Here is a 10,000-nt window from a genome sequence, read left to right as displayed (position 1 = left end):
CCTCACCAAGTCGACTCGAGTACGTTGCCAAGTCGACTCTTTAAGTTCGCTCGCCAGGTTGACTCGCCAAGTCAGCTCACCATGTCATCTCAACGAACCAACTCGCCGAGTCGCCTCACCATGTCGGCTCTCTAATATCGCTCGCCAAGTCGCCCCACCAACTCGCCCCGTTAGGCCCACTCTCACCAAGTGGACTCTTTAAGTCTGCTCATAAAGTCGAGCCACCAAGTACTCTCACCAAGTCGACTCTTTAAGTCCTTTCGTTGAGTCACCCCACCAAGTACTCTCACCAAGTCAACTCTTTAGGTCCGTTCATAGAGTCACCCCACCAAGTCGACCCTTCAAGTGGGTTCATCAAGTCACCCCACCAAGTCGACTCTTTAAGTTCATTCATCAAGTCACCCCGCCAGGTCAGCCCACAAATTACTCTCACTGAGTTGACTCTTTAAGTTCGTTCATCAAGTCATCCCGCCAGGTCGGCCCACCAAGTGGACTCTTTAAGTTCGTTCATGAAGTCACTCTGCCAAGTCGGCCCACCAGGTCAACTCTTTAAGTTCGTTCATCAAGTCACCCCGCCAGGTCAGCCCACCAACTACTCTCACCAAGTCGACTCTTTAAGTTTGCTCACCAAGTCACCCCGCCAGGTCGGCCCACCAAGTACTCTCACCAGGTTGACTCTTTAGGTTTGTTCATCAGGTCACCCCACCGAGTACTCTCACCAAGTCAACTCTTTAAGTTCGTTCATCAAGTCGCCCCGCCAGGTCGGCCCACCAAGTACTCTCACCAAGTCGACCCTTTAAGTTCGGTCATCAACTCACCCTGCCAGGTCGGCCCACCACGTACTCTCACAAAGTCGACTCTTTAGGTTCGTTCATCAATTCACCCCGCCAGCTCGGCCCACCAAGTTCTCTCACCAGGTCGACTCTTTAAGTTCTTTCATCAAGTGACCCTGCCAGTTCGACCCACCAAGTACTCTCACAAAGTCGACTCTCTAAGTTTGTTCATCAAGTCACCCTGCCAGGTCAGCCCACCAAGTACTCTCACCAAGTCACCCCGCTAGTTCGACCCACCAAGTCGACTCTCTAAGTCCGTTCATCAAGTCACCCCGCCAGGTCGGCCCACCAAGTCGAATCTTTAAGTCCGTTCATCAAGTCACGTGACCAGGTCAGCCCACCGAGTACTCTCGCCAAGTCGACTCTTTAAGTTTGTTCATCAAGTCACCCGGCCAGATCGGCCCACCAAGTCACCAAGTAGTCTCACCAAGTCGACTCTCTAAGTCCGTTCATCAAGTCACCCCGCCAGGTCAGCCTACCAAGTCGAATCTTTAAGTCCGTTCATCAAGTCACCCCACCAAGTACTCTAACCAAGTCAATTCTTCGAGTGCGTTCATCAAGTCACCCGACCAACTACTCTCACCAAGTCGACTCTTTAACTATGTTCATCAAGTCACCCCACCAAGCACTCTCACCACGTCAACTCTTTAGGTCCGTTCATAAAGTCACCCCACCAGGTCGACCCTTCAAGTGCGTTCATCAAGTCACCCCACCAAGTACTCTCACCAATTCGACTCTTTAAGTCTTTTCATCAAGTCACCACACCAAGTACTCTCACCAAGTCAACTCTTTAGGACCGTTCATCAAGTCACCTCGCCAAGTCGACCCTTGAAGTCCGTTCATCAAGTCAAACCCCACCAAGTACTCCCACCAAGTTGACTCTTTAAGTCAGTTCACGAAGTCACCCAACCAGGTCGGCCCACCAAGGACTCTCACCAAGTCGACTCTCTAAGTCTGTTCATTAGATCACCCCACCGAGTACTCTCACCAAGTCAACTCTTTAGATCCATTCATCAAGTCACCCCGCAAAGTTGACCCTCTAAGTTCGTTCATCGAGTCACCCCGCCAAGTCGACTCTTTAAGTCCTTTCATCAAGTCACCCCGCCAAGCTAACTCTTTAAGTCCGTTCATCAAGTCACCGTCCCGATCTGGCCGAGCCGTTCTGGCCGAGCCATGCTGGCCGAGCCGATCTGGGTGAGCCATTCTGGCCGACCCAATCTGGCCGAGCCGTTCTAGGCAAGCCATGCTGGCCGAGCCGATCTGGGCGAGCCATTCTGGCCGAGCCGATCTGGGCGACCCGTTCTGGGCGAGCCGATCTTTGCGACCCGTTCTGGCCAAGCCATGCTGGCCGAGTCATTCTGGCCGAGCCGATCTGGGCGAGCCGTTCTGGCCGAGCCATGCTGGCCGAGCCGTTCTGGTCGAGCCGATCTGGGCGAGCCGTTCTTGCCGAGCCATGCTGGCCGAGCCATTCTGGTCGAGCCATGCTGGCCGAGCCGATCTGGGCTAGCCGTTCTGGCCGAGCCGATCTGGCCGAGCTCCAAAAACGGTGTCGTCGATGGCTGTTTGGTCGCCTCTGTGCCAACTCGATCGGCACAACATTGGGAATGGTTCGACAACGGTTGTCATTCCAATGTGTCATCGGGATGTCTTGGAACGCGGCCTTTCAAGGGCGAGCTCGCGTCTAGCACTTGGATTGTGCGTTGTCACAAGTGAATGGGGAGATCTCTTTGTGAACGGCGGCATGGTGATTGCAAGAGAAAATTGACTTAGTAGTCAGAGCATTGGCCTCGAGCCATTGTGACGGCCTTGCAATTTCTCTATAATTGCAACCTATGTTTGCGCAGTAGCAGAGTTTGCATGTAAGATTGGCCTTTGTTCTTGACGGTTCCAAGTACTCTCACCGATTCAGCAAGTCACCATGCTGGCCGAGCTGATTTGGCCAAGCCATGCTGGCCGAGCCGATCTGGGCGAGCCATTCTGGCCGAGCCGATCTGGGCGAGCCCCAAAAATGGTGTCATGGATGGCTGTTTGGTCACATTTTTCATTGAATTGGATTTTTAAGGATTTTGTCCGCGCTGTCACAGATTTCTAATGCAGAGTGAGCCTCGCACTAATAGCTTATATAGGAGAGGTTGTTGCCGCGAGCCTCTCCCATGCCCCTTTCATTGATTCAACATTTGTGTCTAGGCGGATCGGATTGTTGGGTTTTCAAACGGTTTATGCTGATGTTGAATGAATGAAAGGGGCATGAAGCGATCTCAGTGCTTTTCCTCAGCTCTCCTTTAGATCATGTTTACCGATGACTCAATTTTGGAAAAGGTGAGGCAGCAGTTTCCGATCCATGGCGTGTCTTTTTGGTGATTTTAAAACTTGATCTAAACGTGAGCCCTTGTCTAGCACTCCGGCGTTGCTTGGTATAATGGCAATTTGCTATGGGTGCTCGGCACTCTAGCAATTTTGTCATGGTGTACTTATCACTGCTACATGTGAGCTTTAATATCGAAAGCTCTCGGCGAAAAATGGTGGCCGAGCCATGCTGGCCGACCCGATCTGGCTTAGCCATTTTTGTCGACCCGATCTGGCTCTTCTTTCTCACTCCATCGGCACAAATTCGGGAGTTGTTCGATAGCGGTTGTCGTTCCAATGTGTCATTGCGGTGATCTGGAGAGTGATGCTAAGGGCGGGAGCTTGCGTCTAGCATTTGGGGATGTTTGTGCAAGAGAGCAGGGGAGCTTCTCTTATCGGAACCTCTCTGTGGCCTTTGAATATAGACCCAGTGCCGATGATATCGATGGATACGAGCCTTGGATTCTAAAATTGTTCAGCTAAAATTGGTTTTTGTGAGAGATGGGTACGAAAGCACTTCCCGATCGATTCGCGGGAGCTCCCTAAGATCGCCTCTGTGCCAACTCGATCGGCACAACATTGGGAATGGTTCGAAAGCGGTTGTCATTCCAATGTGTCATCGGGATGTCTTAGAATGCGGCCTTTCAAGGGCGAGATCGCGTCTAGCACTTGGATTGTGCGTCGTCACAAGTGAATGGGGAGATCTCTCTGTGAACGGCGGCATGGTGATTACAAGAGAAAATTGACTTAGTAGTCGGAGCATTGGCCTCGGGCCATTGTGACGGCCTTGCAATTTCTCTATAATTGCAACCTATGTTTGCGCAGTAGTAGAGTTTGCATGTAAGATTGGCCTTTGTTCTTGACAGTTCCAGGAGATGACCTCCGGAACTTTTGGATTGGGCCCCTTCAAGGTGAAATTCATCCAGTTGATCGGATGAGCTCGATGACCATTTCACTCCCTTGGCTCCATGAATTCAAATCCCATCCAGCTGCCGTGAAGCCATCCCAATTTTGCTATGCGAGGGCTCTCTCCCCAGAGTCGTTCTCTTTGCAACAACTTCTTTGGCAAAAAAATTTCAAAATGGTTCGGCAGCGGTTGTCGTTCCAATGGTGCCGTTGTGGTGGTTGCCTGGGCAGCGATCTGAAGGGCGAGCCATCGTCTAGCAGTTGGGCTGTGCATCACGGGTGACAAGGGAGCCTTTGTAATCGGAAGCTCCCCGTGACCATTCAATGAGAAGAGCCATTGCTTGTGTGAGCAAGGACGAATGCAGCCTCGGATTCCAAACGAAATCAACGACATCGGATCTATATATAAGAGCAGAATGAAGCAGCAGCCCGTTTGCCATGCGCGGCTCCCCAAAGTTGCTCGTCTTTCTCACTCCATCGGCACAAATTTGAGAGTTGTTCGATAGTGGTTGTCATTCCAATGTGTCATTGCGGTGATCTGGAGAGCAATGCTAAGGGCGGGAGCTTGTGTCTAGCATTTGGGATGTTTGTGTGAGCGAGCAGGGGATCTTCTCTTATCGGAACCTCTCCGTGGCCTTTGAATATATAGACCCAGTGCCGATGATATCGATGGATATGAGCCTTGGATTCTAAATTTGTTCACAGCTAAGATTGGTTTTTGTGAGAGATGGGTACGAAAGCACATCCCGATTGCTACGCGGGAGTTCCCTAAGGTCGCCTCTGTGCCAACTCGATCGGCACAACATTGGGAATGGTTCGACAGCGGTTGTCGTTCCAATGTGTCATCGGGGGATGTCTTGGAAAGTGGCCTGGCCTTTCAAGGGTGAGCTCATGTCTATCACTTGGATTGTGCGTCATGTCGCAAGTGAATGGGGAGATCTCTCTATGAACGGCGGCATGGTGATTGCAAGAGAAAATTGACTTAGTCGGAGCATTGGCCTCAGGCCACTGTGATGGCCTGGCAATTTCTCTTTAATTGCAACCTATGTTTGCGCAGTAGCAAAGTTTGCAAGTAAGATGGTCCTTGTTCTTGAGAGTTCCAGGAGATGACCTCCGAAACTTTTGGATTGGGCCCCTTCAAGGTGAAATTCATCCAGTTGATCGGATGAGCTCGATGACCATTTCAGTCCCTTGGCTCCATGAATTCACATCTCCTAACCGACGACAATCTTTTTCTCCTTAGATGACCTCATAATAAATTGGGTCGTGGATGGCTGTTTGGTCATAATTTTCAACGATTTGGATTTTTATGGCGGATGTCGGCGTGTTCGCTAATTTCTAATGCAGAGCGAGCCTCGCACTAATAGCTTATATAGGAGAGGTTGTTGCCGCGAACCTCTCCCGTGCCCCTCTCATTGATTCAATGGCGGTGTCGAGGCGGATGGAAATGTCAGATTTTGAAACGGTGGACGCCAACGTTGAATCAATTGGAGGGGCATGAAGCCCACCCTCGAGGTGCTATTCCTTGACTCTCCTTTAGATCATGTTTTCTTGTCACTCAAGCTGGCGCAATTTCAGAAAGCAGTTGGGCTGCGCATCACGAGTGACAAGGGAGCCTTTGTGATCGGAAGCTCCTCGTGGCCATTCGATGAGAAGAGCCATTGCTTGTGTGAGCAAGGACGAATGTAGCCTCGGATTCCAAATGAAATCAACGACATCGGATCTATATATAGGAGCGGAATGAAGCAACAGCCAGCCTGTTTGCGATGCGCGGCTCCCCAAAGTTGCTATTCTTTCTCACTCCATCGGGGCACAAATTTAGGAGTTGTTCGACAGCGGTCGTCGTTCCAATGGTGTCATTGCGGCGAAATTTGTTCACAGCTAAGATTGGTTTTTGTGAGAGATGGGTATGAAAGCACATCCCGATTGCTACGCGGGAGCTCCCTAAGGTTGCCTCTGTGCCAACTCGATCGGCACAACATTGGGAATGGTTCGACAGTGGTTGTCGTTCCAATGTGTCATCGGGGGATGTCTTGGAAAGTGGTCTTTCTTTCAAGGGCGAGCTCGCGTCTAGCACTTGGGTTGTGCGTCGCGTCACAAGTGAATGGGGTATGTCTTGGGGGATGTCTTGGAAAGTGGTCTTTCTTTCAAGGGCAAGCTCGTGTCTAGCACTTGGACTGTGCGTCGCGTCACAAGTGGATGGGGAGATCTCTCTGTGAATGGCGGCATGGTGATTGCAAGAGAAAATTGACTTAGTCGGAGCCATTGGCCTCGGGCTATTATGACGACCTCGCAATTTCTCTTTAATTGCAACCTATGTTTGCGCAGTAGCAGAGTTTGCATGTAAGATGGGCCTTGTTCTAGAGAGTTCCAGGAGATGACCTCCGGAACTTTTGGATTGGGCCCCTTCAAGGTGAAATTCATCTAGTTGATCGGATGAGCTCGATGACCATTTCAGTCCCTCGGCTCCATGAACTCACATCTCCTAACCGATGACAATCTTTTGCTCCTCTGCCGACCTCATAAAAAATTGGGTCGTGAATGGCTGTTTGGTAGGAATTTTAAAGGATTTGGATTTTTAAGGCGGATGTCGGTGTGTTCGCTAATTTCTAATGCAGAGTGAGCCTCGCACTAATAGCTTATATAGGAGAGGTGGTTGCCGCGAGCCTCTCCCGTGCCCCTCTCATTGATTCAACGCCGGTGTCAAGGTGGATGGATATGTCAGATTTTGAAACGGTGGACACCGACGTTGAATCAATTAGAGGGGCATGAAGCCCACCCTGGATGTGCTATTCCTCGACTCTCCTTTTAGATCATGTTTTCTTCTCACTCAGCTGGCGCAATTTCGGAAAAAGGTTTGGCAGCGGTTGCCATCCCTCACCGCGTCTACTTGGTGATTTTAAAACTCGATCTAAAACGGGAGCCCTCGCCTAGCACCTCCGTCCGGTGTTGCTCGGGTATTGCATAAAATTATGCCAATGACGCGAATCCCCCAACGAATTCCTACGCTTGGACCCTCTCTTAGATCACCTTCTTCGATCACTCGACCGACGCAACTACGGAAGAGACTTGGCAGCGGTTGCCATTCTACAGCGCGTCTGTTCAGCGATTTCGAAGTTGATCTAATGGCGAGCCCTTGTCTCTAGCCATGAGGTGGGTGGTTGGCACTCTAGCAAAATTTTTTGCGTGCCTATCACGGCTAAAATGGGAGAGGTGGTTGCCGCGAGCCTCTCCCGTGCCCCCCTCATTGATTCAACGCCGCTGTCAGGGCGGATGGAAATGTCAGATTTTGAAACGATGGACGCCGACGTTGAATTGTTTAGAGGGGCATGAAGCCCACCCTCTTGGGTGCTATTTTCCTGGACTCTCCTTTAGATCATGTATTCTTGTCACTCAGCTGGCGCAATTTTGGAAAAAGGTTTGGCAGCGGTTGCCAGCCCCTCCCCGCGTCTACTTGGTGATTTTAAAACTCGATCTAAAACGGGAGCCCTCGTCTTGCACCTCCGTCCGGTGTTGCTCGGGTATTGTACAAATTTTTGCCATCGACGTGAATCCCCCAACGAATGCCTACACGCTTGGACCCTCTCTTAGATCACCTTCTTCGATCACTCGACCAACGCAATTACGGAAGAGACTTGGCAGCGGTTGCCATTCTACACCGCGTCCGTTCTGCGATTTCGAAGTTGATCTAATGGCGAGCCCTTTGTCTATAGCCATGAGGTGGGTACTTGGCGCTCTAGCAAAATTTTTTGTGAGCCTATCACGGCTACAATGGGAGAGGTGGTTGCCGCGAGTCTCTCCCGTGCCCAGCTCATTGATTCAACGCCGCTATCAGGGCGGATGGATATGTCAGATTTTGAAACGGTGGACGCCGACGTTGAATCAATTGGAAGGGCATGAAGCCCACCTTCGAGGGTGCTATTCCTGGACTCTCCTTTAGATCATGTTTTCTTGTCACTCAGCTGGCACAATTTCGGAAAAAGGTTTGGCAGCGATTGCCAGCCCTCACCGCGTCTTCTTTGTGATTTTAAAACTCGATCTAAAATGGGAGCCCTCGTCTAGCACCTCCGTCCGGTGTTGCACGTGTATTGCACAAATTTTTGCCATCGGCGCGATTACCCCAAAGAATGCCCTACGCTGGGACCCTCTCTTAGATCACCTTTTTTGATCACTCGACCGACACAATTATGGAAGAGACTTGGCAGCGGTTGCCATTCTACAGCGCGTCTATTCTGCGATTTCGAAGATGATCTAATGGCGAGCCCTTGTCTCTAGGCATGAGGTGGGTGCTTGGCGCTCTACAAAAATCTTTTTGCGTGCCTATCGCGGCTACAATGGGAGAGGTGGTTGCCGCGAGCCTCTCCCGTGCCCCCCTCATTGATTCAACGTTGCTGTCAGGGCGGATGGATATGTCGGATTTTGAAACGGTGGACGCCGACGTTGAATCAATTAGAGGGGCATGAAGCCAACCCTCGAGGGTGCTATTCCTGGACTCTCCTTCAGATCATGTTTTCTTGTCACTCAGCTGGCACAATTTCGGAAAAAGGTTTGGCAGCGGTTGCCAGCCCTCACCGCGTCTACTTGGTGATTTTAAAACTCGATCTAAAATGGGAGCCCTCGTCTAGCACCTCCGTCCGGTGTTGCTCGGGTACTGCATAAATTTATGCCATCGGCGCAAATCCCCCAATGAATGCCTACGCTTGGACCCTCTCTTAGATCACCTTCTTCGATCACTCGACCGACGCAACTACGGAAGAGACTTGGCAGCAGTTGCCATTCTACAGCACGTCTGTTCAGCGATTTCAAAGTTGATCTAATGGCGAGCCCTTGTCTCTAGCCATGAGGTGGGTGCTTGGTGCTCTAGCAAAAATTTTTGCGTGCCTATCGCGTAAAGCATGTTTTCTAGTCACTCAGCTAGCGCAATTTCAGAAAAAAGGTTTGGCAGCGGTTGCCAGCCCTCACCGCGTCTTCTTGGTGATTTTAAAACTCGATCTAAAATGGGAGCCCTCGTCTAGCGGCTTCGGGCCAACTCGATCGGCACAACATTGGGAAATGGTTCGACAGCGGTTGTCTTTCCAATGTGTCATCGGGGGATGCCTTGGAAAGTGGCCTTTCAAGGGCGAGCTCGCGTCTATCCCTTGGATTGTGCATCGCGTCACAAGTGAATGGGGAGATCTCTCTATGAACGGCGGCATGGTGATTGCAAGAGAAAATTGACTTAGTCGAAGCATTAGCCTCGGGCCATTGTGACGGCCTTGCAATTTCTCTTTAATTGCAACCTATGTTTGCGCAGTAGCAGAGTTTGCATGTTAGATGGGCCTTGTTCTTGAGAGTTCCAGGAGATGACCTTCGGAACTTTTAGATTGGGCCCCTTCAAGGTTAAATTCATCTAGCTGATCGGATGAAGCTTGATGTGCTTGTATCTATTCTGAGACGGTAATGATGGTCATTAATCTGTGGCGGTGAGTGTTATCCCATTCGGTAATCGCAATGGCAGAGCTGGTGGGAAGTACTTGTCACTTTGTTTTGATGGATATACCCTATATGTAGGTGTCTACATGGCTTGCAACACACTGCACATTTGGTGTTCGATTCTAAGATGCGCTTGTTGCTGAGTGTGTATGGAGTTGTATCTTTTAGCCAAGGGCTCCGTGTCATTGGCACATTCTATCATTGCATTTTTATCCTACCCGGACGGCAAGAAGGAAAGAGATGGTTTGGTTGCACGGGTGCATTGCTCGACGTCCCTAATTTCATCAAGGGTCCACTCTCCACCCTAAGTTTTTGCCGATCGGTAGAGCCTTGGGATTGAGAGGGGGGCCGGCGAAAGGTTTGGTTGCCACATAATTTATTCGCTAGTGCATTCTCGGTGCGTGCTCGCCTCTTCACTATCTCATCCTACAGAAGTGCATGGC

Source organism: Cupressus sempervirens, chromosome 2 (assembly GCF_028749045.1).
Source record: "Cupressus sempervirens isolate cs-2001-9-10 chromosome 2, ASM2874904v1, whole genome shotgun sequence".
Taxonomy (NCBI): domain Eukaryota; kingdom Viridiplantae; phylum Streptophyta; class Pinopsida; order Cupressales; family Cupressaceae; genus Cupressus; species Cupressus sempervirens.
Note: the sequence above shows the minus strand (reverse complement) of the source record.